The 15,741-nt window shown below is 51.6% G+C and overlaps 1 protein-coding gene across 1 annotated transcript in view; it reads left to right on the top strand.

The window, feature by feature from the left end:
- The window catches only part of SDK2 (sidekick cell adhesion molecule 2), a 198,862-nt gene that overhangs the window by 85,566 nt on the left and 97,555 nt on the right, over window positions 1-15,741 (top strand). The gene's annotated exons all lie outside the window — the stretch shown is intronic.

Here is a 15,741-nt window from a genome sequence, read left to right as displayed (position 1 = left end):
AAGTGGCATAGAGTCAGCAAATGAGATGGAACCCTTCCTGCTTCCTCCAGGGGCTGCAATTAGAAGCATACCGGGGTGCATGTGATAATGCAGGGGTGAGACATGGAGGTGGTTTCCCAGAAGTCCACAAGGAACTCCACGGCCTGCCCATAACCTCAGTGCTGGGTTAAAGGTCCTGGGCCAGGATGCTGCCCAGTGGGGAGAGAAGGAAGGAGGGAGAAGGGAAAAGATCTCAGAGGTGGGCCGTGAGTCGAGGGGCAGGGGTCAGGGGTGCCCCAGCTGGGCCTGGCCTGTAATCCCCTTCTATCTCCCTTCACCTGCTCCCCTCTCAACCTCTTTTTCTTTGGTTTCTAAACCCAGGGCTGGTGGTTAATCCTAATGCCTGATGTGCATAATCGAGTTTTTGTTGGGGAAATGAGATTGTCCTGCCCTGGGGATCCTGATACAAATCTGTTCCCCCAGCGATGGGTACAGCGAGAGAAGGGGATTTTCTGGCTGGAAGAGAGCCACCCCTTCACTTCCCAAGAACCTCCTTTAGGCACCAAAAAAGGGGGGCAGAGTTTGGGGTGAACCCCCAGTTCTGAGTTCCTTCTGCCCCAACTACCCTGAGCGTGATTATGGGAGCACAGAGTATATTAGCACAACCTCCTTCCTCTCTGTGGAGGTAGACCAGGTTCTGGAAGCTTCCAGGGATGGCCACTCTGGGCTTCAGATCTCCCAGGGACAGCCACTCTGGGCTTCAGATCTCTGGACACACACACACACACACAAACACACACCTCTGCCTTTTGCCACTGTCCACTGCCCTTTGTCTACTTTCCACTCCTTGCCTTCTGACTGCACTCACTGGGCACTGCAAATCTACCACAGAACAAGGACCAAAGCTTTGGGGAAACCACCACGGTTCCAGGACATCAGTACTTGGAACCAGGACCAGGGACAACCAGACCTTGTTCCTGCTGCTCAGCTGGGCCCTCTCTGGGTTCACTTTGCCTTCCCATAATGAGCTCAGAGCCCCAATGCAGCAGAGAAAATAAAATTCTGGATAATTTTATTGGGGAAGAATAAAAAAGGTCCCAAGGAAGAAGAGATGGTTTCTGATTGGCTCCAAGAAAGGAGGGAAGGATTCTGATTGGTCCAGCCAGGATCATCCCCATCAATCATAGTGGGCAGCTGTATTAAGAACTGTGATTGGTCAGTCTTGTATCACGTGTCTTCGACAAATCAGCATGGCGGCCCCCAGCTGGAGGCTCATGGTTCATAATAAAAAGGACTAACAGTCAACCCCCCAATGATGACCTGGCCACCAGCTGGTGTCCCTACCTCTCTTGTGGCTTCGCTCTCTTCTTTCTTTCCTCATTCCTTTTATTTTCTTTTTTGAAGTTTTACAGTCTAGGACAAATTTTCCAAGTAGCACAAACTTCTGCATACATTCATTTCCCCATTCATGGGTTGCTAATATCCTGCCTTCTGCAGACTCACGTCTAGGAACGTGTTTTTCTGAATTAACAACATCATTGCTGGGGGTAGAGAAATCGTACAGTGAGGAGGGTGTGCCTTGCACACATCCAATCCTATTTCAATCCCAGCACCACATATGGTCCCCCTACACACACACACACACACACACACACACACACACACACCCTGGCTGTGGAAGGAAGGGAAGGAGGGAAGGAAGCAATTGCTGCAGACATCACACCACCTTCGCCCTTCATAGTATTTCCCACGAACAGGGCTGCCTCGGAACCACGGCACCATCTGCCCTCTTGGGAACTGTCACATTGACGCAGCACTATTATCTCGTGTGCTGTATGAATCAAAAATTTTCATTTGTCCCAGTAGCGTCCTCCATAGCCACTTGTGGTGTTTTTGTTGCACTCAGGAGAAAAATAAGAGTTCGAGACTCTTTAAACACTCCCCCACCCACCCATGAGTGTAGACCTTCTCCCTGCCATCTCTTTCCTTCTTCCAGGGCCCCAAAACATTCAGATCCAGCCAGTTGTACAGAATGTTCCCCACCACCACCAGTTTATGAGTTTACATCTTGGGTTCAGATTGCCTCCTTGGCAAAAATAACAGGCAGGTCTAGAGACTTCTATGGCAATTTGCTCCATAATGAGTGATCTGTGCCTATGGGTGTGGACAGTTGACCAAAGAGATCATGGTCCAAAACCCCCATGGTCATGTGCTTCCATCTTTTTTCCTCCTGCCCTGCTGAGTGTCCTCCAAGTCCCCCACACGCATGGTGGAAAGTACACTGGGAGACAAACCTGAAAGTCTGATTATTTTAGCAGCTGTAATAAGTAGATTTTCTGCTTCTTCCATTCCTTTTCCCATTACTTGGCATCCTTTTATTTCAGTCTAAAAAGAGCTTTCCTTTCTTAACCCCTTTAAAATAATTTACCATCAATATGAACCGATGAATACTTTCCCCTACACTGTGTTATTGTTGATGGTGTTGCCATTTCTCTATTTCCATACCTAGTGGTGCTCAAGGGCTTTTCCACTACAGGGTTGGGGGGCAGGGGTTCCTCTCTACCCACCCCCAGAGCTGGGAGTATCAAACCTGAGACTCCCCCAACAAAGATACATTCCAGCCTTAAGTCATCTCTCAGTCCCTCCTCTATGAATTTCTTTTTTTTTTTTTTTTTTTTTTTTTTTTTTTTTTGGTTTTTTGGGCCACAACAAGCCCGGTAGACGCTCAGGGGTTACTCCTGGCTATGTGCTCAGAAGTTGCTCCTGGCTTTGGGGACCATATGGGACACCGGGGGATCGAACCGTGGTCCGTCCAAGGCTAGTGCAGGCAAGGCAGGCACCTTACCTTTAGCGCCACTGCCCGGCCCCACCTCTATGAATTTCTACCTCCTTTCAAGGATCATCATATTTCTCTGCCCCTTGCCCTTCCCCACCCCAGTTCTGCCCCCATGCTGATGCTGCAAACTGGTCTCTCTCCTTTTGACCTGGCTCTGCTGGGTGGCTCGTGAGGGCTCACTTGCTTTCTGGTCCAAAAGAATATTCTGGAATCACCTTTTAAAGAGGTGTGACGTGGAGACGGTATCACAGGCGGGGGTCCATTTCTCAATCCCACACTTCTCTGCCCATTGCTGGCCGCTGGGCACCGTTTCAGCTCTTGCAAAGCCCTGGCTCTGAGTTTGGTGATAATATCCAATTTCCAGGCAAGAAAGCAAGCTGGATTTATTCAGCAAGTTGAGAGGAAATAAGACTGGAAGTGCTGCTGTAAATTCAGCTCTTTCCCACCCGTCTCCGAAGGAAGCAAGTTGAGATTCACGCCTGCTCTCTGAGGGTCTTTATTTTCAGAGATCTGTAACAAGGGTTTAGAGCTGTGTGTGTGTGTGTGTGTGTGTGTGTGTGTGTGTGTGTGTGAGAGAGAGAGAGAGAGAGGGGGGGGGGGGGGAAGAGAGAGCATACATGTGTGAAACCTACACATCACCAAATGAATGCATCTGTTACATATATGCACTTTTGGGGGATAGGAGGGTTTCCCATCCATTTTGGGGGCAGTGTGAAAATTCTCTGCTTGGAGCCTGTGCTAGCCCTGTCTGGACGCTATCTCACTCCCTCTGCGTGGCAGCTCCATGACCTTGGGCAGGATTTCTCTGCCAGCCGACTGTGACCTATTCAGCGACGCTGCCTTAGAGCGAGCATGAGCGTGAGATTCCATGCAGCCCACCTGTCTGACCCAGTGCATGACTCAAGGGGGCCCTTTCGAAGGGCATGAAGTGCCTGTCCCTCTAGAACGGTGGGAATACGTCTGGTAGTGACTTTCTACTGCCCATCCCCCTGAAAATCACTGAGGTGCAGATGAGGGGTCTGCAAAGGCTGTGGATGCTGCTGATGCAGGGACAGACAGGACTGAGATCCTCTGGCAGGCTCCCTGTTGGTGACATATTTTGCAGTCAAATACTCTGGACCTCTGCTCCTGCTGACACATTTTTTTGTTGATTTTTGGGCCACACCCAAAAGTACTCAGGGGTTATTCCTGGCTCTGCTCTCAGAAATTACTTCTGGCAGGCTCAGGGGACTATGGGCTTCCAGGAATCAAACCCAGGCTGGCTACGTGCAAGGCAAACACTTTCCCCACTGTCCTATGGCTCTGGCCCCTACTGACACATTTTTATCCACTTTGAGACACCCTTAAGGATCTCTGTGCCCACGGACTGTCCCTGTAGCCCCTGGCATTTGGCTGATGTGGGGAAGGGATGCCTCCAGCACAACCCAGACTTCTGATCCCGGCAGCAGGGAGATAGAGCCCAGGAGGAAGAGAACCTTGTATGTGATATTTCTGGAGAAGGCTCTCAAGTAGGATGAATCCTGAGTGGAACCCCATAGCCTCCCGATCTTAAGGGAAAGAAGAGGACCTCCCGGGCCCGGAGAGATAGCACAGTGGTGTTTGCCTTGCAAGCAGCTGATCCAGGACCAAAGGTGGTTGGTTCGAATCCCGGTATCCCATAGGGTCCCCTGTGCCTGCCAGGAGCTATTTCTGAGCAGACAGCCAGGAGTAACCCCTGAGCGCCGCCAGGTGTGGCCCAAAAAAACAAAACAAAAAAAAAAAAAAAAGAAGAGGACCTCCCTGGCCAACTACTTCCACTCTCCTCTGCTTTGAAGGACAAGCAGGGCACAACCAGCAGCAGTACCTGCTAACATGGGTACCAAGAGCCCAAGCAAACTCTCTGGGCAATAGTTCCAGGAAATTGGGCTTCAGTGACTGCAGTCCTCGTGGCTTGATATTACAGCTCAGAGAGCTTAACTAACTTTCCCAGAGCCACACAGCCATCCCGCCGCAGAGGAAGGTCTCACCCAGAAACCTTTCTGCCCGGGCCTGTGATGCTTTTCTGCTCTCTTCTGTCCTGCTTTCCCTCGTCCAGCACAGGGGCACACAAGAGGACCAGCCATCCTAAGCACTCCAGAAAGGGTGTGTTTTATCTCCAAAAATCAGCCTGGGGGAGCTGTACTGGAGACCTGGAGGGATTTCCTGAGGTCACACCCACCCAGAACAGGGGCCACCTCAGTCCTGGTGTTAGCAGCTCTCTGTGGTAGCATCTCAGATGGTCATTACTCAGAGCTACCACGTCTGGTTCTGGCTCACATCCACTTCCAACCCACCCAAGTTTAAAGCCACCAAGCCCAGGTCACGCCCACATCTAGACCCCCATTCATGCCCGGTTCCCACTTATGTCCAATTTCCCACTAAATTTAGAGCCAAGTCCAGATCTCACCTATGCCCAGATCCAGGCCCCACCCATGCTCAGGTCCCACTGTCTGGTTTTTGCTCAAAATTTTAAGTCCCACCCACGTTCGTCCATCTCCTACTATGGCCTGCAAGCCTGGAACCAGACCTGGCCCATATCCTCTTCCCCACTATCCAGTGAAGGAATAGCAGACATAACAGCAAGGGACCCCTTAGCAGGCTCTACTAGGGACTCTGCCTGCCTGATCCAGCACTGGGTACCCCCAAAGAAGCCAGGATATGAGGGGCCAGGCTAGCTAACATCATGGTACTTGGCAGGTGTGGCTGGAAGGAAGGACGGACAGGGCAGACAAAATTTGTGTGTGTATGCAGCTCCTGCCTCCTCTCCCCGCCACACATCTGCCCTGCCTCGAGCAGGAAGAGGGGCGGAAGAGGGGCGGACACCCCAAACCTGTCTCCCCTCACCTGCCCCAACTCTTCTCTAAGCTCCTTTTGGAATTAACAAGATAGACCCGCCTCCCCCAAACTGACTATTTCAGGCAAGCTAGTCACTGGGCCCCAGCCTCAGTTTCCCTCAGTTTCTGTTCTGTGCTTCCTAGGGGCGACATCATATTAGTTAGGGGTGGCCAGAATGCCATGGCAGAAAATGGATTCCATCTTACCCACCCCCTGTCTGGCGCTGTCCCTATTTTCTTCTGGCTCTCACATTCAAAGGGGGGATTCCAGCTCCTTATCCTCTACAAAGCCAAACTCCCAAACCCCCCCCCCCACTGGCCCTGCAGTCCACTTTCAGCTCCTCAGAGGTTTCTCCAACTTGGTCCCAAATTTGGGCCTCATGTCTGGAAATTGAAGGCTGCCTGCCGGTGGGGAAGCAGAGATGCAGGGATTAGTTATGATGGGCATAAATTGAATTTTAATAGAGATGTCCGTGGCACAGCGCCAGTGTACTCAGGCAAAGGGGAGGTAGTAATTAAAAGTTAACGAGTTTAGAAATCATGGGGTCCTTGGGGAAGGCTCAGGGTGGGATGGGAAGGGCTCCAAAGAGCCCCACAGCCAATTGGGGGGGGATGACCTCCAACCATGGAGGAAGAGTTTAAAGACCTTCCAAGAGTCATGGAGCCACAGCAGATAAGTCACTTGCTTTGCACGCAGCCAACCTGGGTTTGATCTCCAACATTTCATAGTGTCCCCTAGGCACCACCAGAAGTGATTCCTGAGTGCAGAGCCAGGAGTAACCCCTATGCATTGCCAGGTATGGCCCCAAAACAAACCGAAAAGCTTACCCTCCCCTAAAGTAGCTCCTTCCCAGGCTGTCCAAACAGTACAAGGGCAGGGTACTAGCATACCACCAACCCTGATTCTATCTCATATGTGGTCCCCTCAGCAGCCCCATCTTCACAGAACCAGGAATCAAACCAGAGCTGGGTGTAACTCACATAAAGTAAAAACATATAAATAAAAATAAATATATAGGGGGCCGGAGCGATCATGCAGCCTAGCCAGGACAGGTGCAGGTTCAATTCCCAGCATCCTATATGGTCCCCCTAGCCTGTCAGGAGCGATTTCTGAGTGCAGAGCCAGGAGTAACCCCCAAGCACTGCTGGGTGTGGCCCAGAAAACAAAAATAAAATAAAATTAAAAAAACCTCTCTTCCTTGGCTTAAGGAGCCCGACCATGACTCTCATCCGCCACTGAGAGACAGAAGGACATAACAGGAGGGTGAAAAGCTGCAGAGTGCACCCCTCCATCCCCCACACCAAGCCAGGGCAGAGAACGGGTAGGGAGGGGCCCGGCTGTTGTCTGGGCCTCCAGTTGGTGTGGTAATAATTATGTCAATTAAGATGAATAAGTTCAGAATGGAAGAGGGAAAAGGCTGTGGCCTGGAAAAGGCATTGGCTGTCTCGGTTTCCATAGCAACGCCACTGCACATGCTCCTGAATGAGGCCTGACAGGGGGAGGAAGGGGCCCCCCCTTTGCTGGGGAAGCTGGTGATGGGTGTCAGGTGGCAGCTTACTGGACAGAGGGGGGAAGGAGGGGTCATCCTGGGCATTGACACAGTGTCTGGGCCTGAGACATCCTGGCCAAATCCTTGCATTTGGGAAAGTCCAACCTGGGAGGAAAAAGTCTTTCCCAGGACCCTGAGTGACAGACTAAACTGGCTTCTGCCCCCTCACTTCCCATTGCATAGAACATGTTAAGAACATGCAGGTCCGCCCCCAGGAGCTACACACACCCCTTAACTATCTCTCCCCTTCTTTCAAAGACTGACGCACTTCCCAGGACCAGTCTCACTGGAACCCCAAAACAGATGCTGAGAAACTCAGAACTGAACCCCACGATGAAGGCTCAGAGAAGTAGATGGATTGCAGGGCACGCAAAATATAACATGCAAATTAGGAAGCATTTGATCATTCATTACCTACAACTGGCCCCTGCAATTGGTACCCCAGGTTCAGAACCAGTGCCCGGGCCGGTGGGCGTGGCTTTGTGCTTGGGTGGGCAGAGGTGTGAGTGGACGTGGCTCTGTGTTGAGGGGATAGGAGTAGGCAAAGGCCCTCCTAGTGGGCGTAGGTGTGCTGAAGGGGCGGGCAGAGGCGTGGTTGGGCATGGTTCACTGTGCTCAAGGGGCGGGCAGAGACTGCCCTTCCCAGCAGGCATATGTCTTTGATCTGAGATACTGAATAGAGAGCCACTAGCACACAGCTGGACTGGAGACTTGCACACACACACACACACACACACACACACACACACCCTGAATCTCATATCAAACCCTCCTTGGCTTTCAGCCAGGGCACAGGATTCAATTTTGGCTCCAGGTCAGGTATGAATTCAGGCCAGAAAATTATCCAGACAGACGCCCAGGCAGTTGGGGTGCCCTGGTTCCTGAACCCCTATTTTATTAATGGGATTTCTTAAAGGGAGAGGATACAGGTGGTCTTTCTGCCTTGTAGCATTATCGATCCCCCACCCAGGAAGAGTGTCTACAAAGTCCCTATTTTCTGATTTGATAGTTGAGGGGGAGGGTTGGTGTCCATGAACCAGCCCACCATAGGTCTGCACCCAACCAGCTGCCAGGGCCCCGGTGACAGGCGTCAAAGCTAGAGTTTCAGCTCCAGTGAGCAAGAGAAGAGAGAGCTTTCAGCTGATGGGGGAGCAGAATTGAAGGGACCACCCCAATAGTAGGAAAGAGAGAAGATAAGCATCCTATGGACTGGAGGGAAAAGAACATTTGAGGAGGTCAGGCCCAAGGCAGCCATCTGGAAGCTCATCTCTGTTCCTTGCCCTTCACTCCCACACCCTAAGGAAGACAGAAAATGGAGAGATGTGCAGACTGGACTCCCCATCACCTGCTACTTCTGCTGCTGCAAAACCAAGACTGATCTATGCCCTCCCAGCCACTAGCAAAGTTGCTGGCGGGACTCAGCTAGCAGTGCTCATTCTTTCTAAGGGTGATCTCACCTCACAACATGGCAGACTCGAGACTCTGGTCTGAGAACTGGAATGTAGGACTCCAAGTTACTTGGCCTGGGCTTCAAAATGTTCCTGCATATTCTGTAAGTAGAAGCAGGTCAGGGGGTGTGCACATATTTGGGGATGAACATCCTGATTGATGGGGGTTGCTGTGACTCTGAGCACCCAGGTCCCCCCAGACCCGGCAGTATGTGCACCCCAAAAACTGTGATGGACAGCAGCTTCTGGGGAGACCTTATATGCAGGTCTGGTCTTGGCCCCTTAATGAGCATCTCTGAAGTTACCTCTGAGGACAACTTTGGAGATTGTTCATGACATAGGCATAGGGTATAGACCTTACATTGGCCAGAAGCGAAGGTGCATTACATTGGCCAGAAGTACATGTGGTGCCAAGTGGAGGCCGGAAGTGGAGGTGTGTCATTCGTGACATTGGCCGGAAGTGGAGGTATGGTGCCAGGTGGAGGCCAGAAGCAGAGGTGCACCATGCGTGTCATTGACCGGAAGTGTATGCAGGGCCAGGTGGAGGCTGGAAGTAGAGTGTGTCATGTGTGACATTGACCGGAAGTGTATTGTGGTGCCAGATGGAGGCCAGAAGTGGTGTGTCTGTGAGTGACAGTGGTCAGAAGTAGAGGTGTAGTACTAAGTGGAGGCCGGAAGTGGAGGTGCATCATGCATGACATTGACCGGAAGTGTGTGCAGTGCCAGGTGGAGGCCGGAAGTAGAGGTGTGTCATGCATGACATTGGCGGGAAGTGTATTGTAATGCCAGATGGAGACTGAAAGTGGGAATGCATCGAGCTTGACCTTGGCCAGAACCGGGTATGCATGGGGCCAAGCATAGACCTAAAGTGACTGGAAGTGGGGGCTTTCATGCCAGGAATCAGCCAGAAGCAGGGTTACATTGTGGAAAGATTATGGCAGGGGGGACTTCTCTTGTCAAGGATTGAACAAATGTTGGGCCATGGATAGGGGCAACAGTGGGAAATTGATGGCCCTGCAGCTCATGTTCCATCTGCCCTTTGACCTGGAAAAGCTCTCAGCAGACTACCAAGCCTGGCCCAGCCCAGAGACATGACCAGTGGTAGGGACTCTTTCCCAACTACTAGGACTCAACAAGTGAATGCCAAGTGAACCCCAAAGATGATTGACTCAGCCAGTTTCCTGCAATCTACCTCTAGCTCTGGCCTTCTGGCTTGCAAAGTTGGTCTCATCTCCGTGGGGTGCCATCAGGAGGATCAGATGGGTTCTGCCTATGGCGTGTCACCTTGGGCAAGCTACTAACCCTCTCTGAGTTTCCTCTGCCTTTCCAGCTGCCAAATTTGGTGGAAATTCATTCTGTTCTCATAAGGCAGTGAGTAATAAATGGAGTCTCCTGAGTAAAAGGCTTCAGACCATGCGGTTTCTTTTATTATCATTCTCTCCGAGGTGGGAAAGGAGGCACTGAGAGACCAGGCCTCCTGCCAGAGGTCACACCACAAACAGTGCTCGCCCACACTCAAACCCTTCCTCCTCCTGAGATCTGACACCAGACCTCGAAGCTACTTGCTTTCTTGTCTCAATAGAAAAAGAGCCCAGAGCCCCAAAGGGACAGGGCCCAGAGCCAAGGCTAGAAGAAGGGGTACATGCCAAGGGGGGCTCTGAATGAGCCACACTGGGTAAAGACTCTTTACTCTTGGGTAAAGACTCAAACTTGGAGACAGGTCTATGGGGAGGGGATATGGGTATCCTCAAACTGCCCACACCATGCCCTGCAGGGTGACCAGTCCCAGACAGGCCTGGACCCAGCAAGCAGGGTGGAATGGGGAGCGGGGAGTCTCAGGAGCCAGAGAAAAGGTTCATATAAATATGAACTTAGCCCCCTTCAGCCTTTATACTGGGGAAATCTGGAACCTGATTGAGGCGGGGGGGGGGGGGGGAGACAGGGAGCAAGACTGCACGGGCAGGAAGCTCACCTCATCTCTATGCATTAAGTACCACCTGGTGCCGCCTTCACCCTTCTCTCCAGTGCTTTTGACCTTCTTAGTATTAATTATCCATTATCCTTTGGGGTTTATTAAGGGACATAACAAGTCCCTTATGACTCAAAGATGAGCCAGTGCTGGGATTTAGAGAGTCCCAGTAGCTAAATCCAACCGTATTGCCTTAAGATGGCTTTGGCAGGGTGTGTGTGAAAAATGAGGGGGCCAGAGGCTGGCAATGGAAAAGGACATCCCTGAGCTGCTCTCCATGTGCCCAGGATCTCTCATCAGCAGCCTCTTGGTTCTTACCAGGGTGCCACACAGACTGTGACTTCCTGCTCTCACTCTTCTGATTCCTGCTTGGCATCAGACAGTACCACGGTGGGTACTGTAGGCTGGGGGGATAGTACTAATACTCCTAGCTAACCCCAAAGGATGCAGTTCTTGGGTTCTCTGGTGGCTCCATGAAGTTGCAGGTACCAGGCAAAGTATTTTGAGGTTCATCGTTCTCTAAGGATATCTGGGTGCATGTGTGTGTATGTGTCTGTGTGTGTGTGAGAGAGAGAGAGAGAGAGAGAGAGAGGGAGGGGGAGAGAGAGGAAGAGAGAGGGAGAGAGAGAGAGAAGGAGAGAGAGGGGGGGGAGAGACCAAGCCACACTACACAGGTGGGATGGAAACAAAGCAATATAACACAGCAGGGAGGGCATTTGCCTTGCACATGGCGGACTCAAGTTTGATCCCTGACATCCTATAGAGTGTCTTACACCAGGATGAGTCCTGAGTGAAGAGTCAGTAATCCTGAGCATCACTGGGTATGCCCCAAAGCACTAAATAAATAAATAAATATGCCTCACATTTGGTAAGGGAGTGGCTTGTGGGAATCACAGTTCAGGTTTCATCTGGATTCATCTGAGAAAGATGATTGTATGGTTTTCTGCAACACCAAAGGCTTGGAAAGACACAAAATACCAATAGAAGGGCATCTGGCCTGGGAAAGGCCCCCCAAATCGCCTCGCCTTTGCAAGTAGATAGATATGGGAGCTGGTCCCTGACTGTATGGAGGTTTTGGGGATGGGAGAATACAGGGGGAAAAATCTAGGGGTGCTAGATTTCTAGCCCACGCATTGGATTACCCCCACTGGCTGTGGTCTGGCTGTAGGTGACTTTCCCTGTCTCATTATAGTCAGGTACAAAAGTCTGAGTGCTGGGCTTTATACCCCAATCACCTCAGTCACATTGGGACAAACATTCACTGTCAAAGCCAGCACCGGGGCCCAGCTTCCCTCACTGGTGGATGCCACCCCGAGTTTGTGTGTGTGATGCAGGTGGGGTGCCAGAGGCTTGATAAGACGTTGGTTCTGATCTGAGTCACTCGTGCAGGCAGCATCATGGCTGGGCTGCCATAAAGAAGCTGGGAGGTAGGGGGCAAGGAAAGAATGGGGGTGTAAGGAAGGGCAGTGCAGGGGATGTGCAGGGGATCAGGTGGGAGGGTCTTCACCTGATCCTTGTTTGGGACAACGTTAGACTCCCCAAAGCCCAGTGGACTCCTGTCCACTTCCACCAACTCAGTTAACCCTTCCCTGTTCCCCATGGCCAGGATCCCCATCTGTGCACCGGATGCTCCCAGATTTGTCTTAGAGGTTTAGCCTTACAGACCTGCTGTCTTTGATTATATTTTTTGTTTGGGGGCCACACCCAGCTGTGCTCATGATTCTCACCTTCTTTCTGAAGTCTTGGGGAGACCATTCAGGAATGGCAGTCCATCATGGGACTGTCCACTCCTACCACCAAACCCCAGAGATCTGTTTTTCAGGCTGTACTCCACTGGCACTGAGCAGCTTTGGCTAGAACAGACTCAGGCTGTCGGGAACATGTACAGTGGGGTGAAGTAAGGGACCTTAGTGGGGAGATGGCCTGGGTCACCCCAGGAAAGGGGGCAGAGACTCAGAGACTCAGGAAGGGGCTGTGGGCAGAGATACAGTGAGAGGAGATGGAGCCTCAGTGGTAGCACACTTCAGGTTTCTAGAATTTACAAAGGGAGACAATGATTTGTGCATCTCTCTCTAACCCCCATTCAGGGTCAGACAGACACTGGCAGGGGTGGAGAGATTCCCACCCCAGGAACTCATCTGGAACAGAAGCTCTGTTTCACTATATTCCCTGGGCCCCTGAGTTCATAACTGATCCCCCTGACTTCTTTGCCTGGTCTGTTTATAACCCCCATGTTCCCAGGGAGATGCCCCTGTGTCTAAGTTGACCAAACTCTCTTGCAAAGCAAACCCCAGGAATACGAGGCTCCACTACCCACCCCAGCACCTGGGGAGTGGCACATCTAGTGTTGACAAATTCCCATCAACAGGTTCTGGGCTGTTTCCAGGTGCAGTGTAATCTGAGGCAAGTTACTGAACCTCTCCAAGCCCCCATCTTCTGTATGAACTGAGTTTCCCTTGAGCAGACACCTCCTACTATAGTATGGGATGCCCAGCTCTGAGGACAGCGATCTCCATGTCCCCAGCTCAGGGGTGTCATGGTGCATGATTGCCGCTAAGTACCTGGCTCTTCTGTGCCCCCGTGAACTCACCCTGGGTAGGTTCCCTCATTTTTAAACAATCTTTTTTTTTTTTTTTTTGGTTTTTTGGACCACACCCATTTGATGCTCAGGGGTTACTCCTGGCTAAGCGCTCAGAAATTGCCCCTGGCTTGGGGGGGTCCATATGGGATGCCGGGGGATCGAACCATGATCCTTCCTTGGCTAGTGCTTGCAAGGCAGACACCTTACCTCTAGCGCCACCTCACCGACCCCTAAATGAATCTCTTTTTTTGTTTTTGTTTGTTTGTTTGTTTGTTTGTTTTTCCACACCCGTTTGATGTTCAGGGGTTACTCCTGGCTAAGTGTTCAGAAATTGCCCCTGGCTTGGGGGGACCATATGGGACGCCGGGGGATCAAACCTGATCCTTGGCTACTAGCGCTTGCAAGGCAGACACCTTACCTCTAGCGCCACTTCGCAGGCCCATTTTTAAACAATCTTAGCAGGAGTGAACTATCAGTCATTTCTAGCTGCTGACACCTTACCTGACCCCTATTGTGGGAAGAACAAGCACACGTGTGCATAGCATGCAGTGGTGCATGTGTGGGTGGCATGCATATTGGCATTCGTGGGCATATGCAGGCACATGCATGCACAGTCATGCTCATCGGCTCTGTCCATGTACAGTGGCTATGTGCGTGGTCAGGTGGGCACTGTGTGCATTGTGAACTGACCGTGACTGTGCAGGCATGGAGGAATGTTCTGTGTGCAGCATACAAGGAGGCATGACCAGCTAAGCGTGCACTTCGGCGGTGTTTATGTGTGCGCCTATGTGGAGCAGGCTGCATGGTCCATGTATATATGTGATCAACCCTGTGCATGCATGAAGCAGGCCTGCACGATTCATGCATGTTTGTGCGTGCATTGACGCTGCATTGCGAGGCGAACATACATGGTGCATGCGTGTGTGTTGGGTGTACACTGGCCAAGTGTGTGCATGGTGAAGCAGGCGTACGTGGTGCTTGTATGTATGAGTGCGCACATCTTTCCTTTTCTTTTTTTTTTTTGGGGGGGGGCCACACCCATTTGAAGCTCAGGGGTTACTCCTGGCTATGCGCTCAGAAATCACCCCTGGCTTGGGGGGACCATATGGGACACCGGGGGATCGAACCGCGGTCCATCCGCTTGCAAGGCAGACACCTAACCTGTAGCGCCACCTTCCCGGCCCCACATCTTTCCTTTTCATGCATGAAGTCGGCATTCCTAATACATAAACATCCACCCTGGATTTAGATGTGCCTACCTGAGACCCGCCCATTTCTGGGAATGGTCTTGGAAGGTTATATAAAGCCTTTGACCCAGAGGATTAGGCCTTTTGCCTTTTGGCCTTTGGCTCTGCCTTTTTTTGGTCTTTGGCCAGCATGGAGGTCAAAGGGAAGATGGCTGAAAGGAGTTAAGAGGCAGGGCTAGCGAAGAATGGCTGTGCTTGAAAGGTTCTGATATAGGTCACACACATGTGGTGAATAGGGCATAGAATAAAGTTGATGATTCCTGAAGTCTGCCTGTGAGTGAGTTCACTGCCTGTCGCTTTCCTGGACCCCAGACCTGCTGGTTGATGGGGGATGAAGCCACGTGGCCGGGGCCTAAGGAGAAATCCACCTCCATCCTTCTCCATCCTGCTCCATCATTAATTATTTAATGCTACACATAAATACATGTGTATATCCGCCCTGTGTATGTATGAAGTAGACAGTAGTGGTACATGCATGTGCAATGACAGCGCACTTGCGTGTGAAGTGGGCGTGGGTGGATACATGAACGTGTGAGTGTGTACATTGGCCCCATGTACGTGTGTGAGTGTGAAGCAGACATTCATGCATGGGTGAGCATGTACCTCGGCCGTGTGCATGTATGAAACAGGCATGCATGGCATACACATGTGTGAACGTGTCTGTCAGTCATGTGCGTGTGAGTGTGTACAGGTGCATGGATGCATGGACAAGTATAACCATCGGCTGCCTGGGTGTGCAGCGGGCTCACTTGCGCACTCTCACACGCTCCCCCCACCGCGTGCGTCCTGCGCGTCTGATTTATTCACGAGGACAATGCAAGGAGAGTGTTGTCTATTATTTCTCGTATCCGCATCAGCCCCTGACAGCTTCCTGGAATTGAAATCTCGCATTTAATGCGAGTAAGAATCATTTTAAAGATCAGCGTTGACATTCAAGGACTTGAACCCCAAAGGGCTCCCAGTGCCAGAGAAGATGCCACATTGCCCAGGCAGCTCAGTCCATCCAGCTGGTCTCCTATCTAGGGATCCGGGGAGCCGTTCCAGCCCTTTCTGCACTGTCATGCTGTGCCCCTCATCAGTGCTTCGAGCCAGGGGTCCAGCCAGGCCCCATCCAGACCCCTTATGATGGGTAGAGCTAGGGCTGAGCATCCCCAGGATGTCTCCCTTGCTGCCCCACACTGAGCCCTGCAGCCACCTAGACCCCCTGGCCTGGTAGCCATGAGAACACACAACCCCCCTGCAGCCCAGGAACTCTGCAGCCGTCTGTCTATCAGCAGCC

The sequence above is a fragment of the Suncus etruscus genome, chromosome 1 (assembly GCF_024139225.1).
Source record: "Suncus etruscus isolate mSunEtr1 chromosome 1, mSunEtr1.pri.cur, whole genome shotgun sequence".
NCBI classification, from domain to species: Eukaryota; Metazoa; Chordata; class Mammalia; order Eulipotyphla; family Soricidae; genus Suncus; species Suncus etruscus.
Note: the sequence above shows the minus strand (reverse complement) of the source record. Positions and strands in the feature narration are given on the sequence as shown.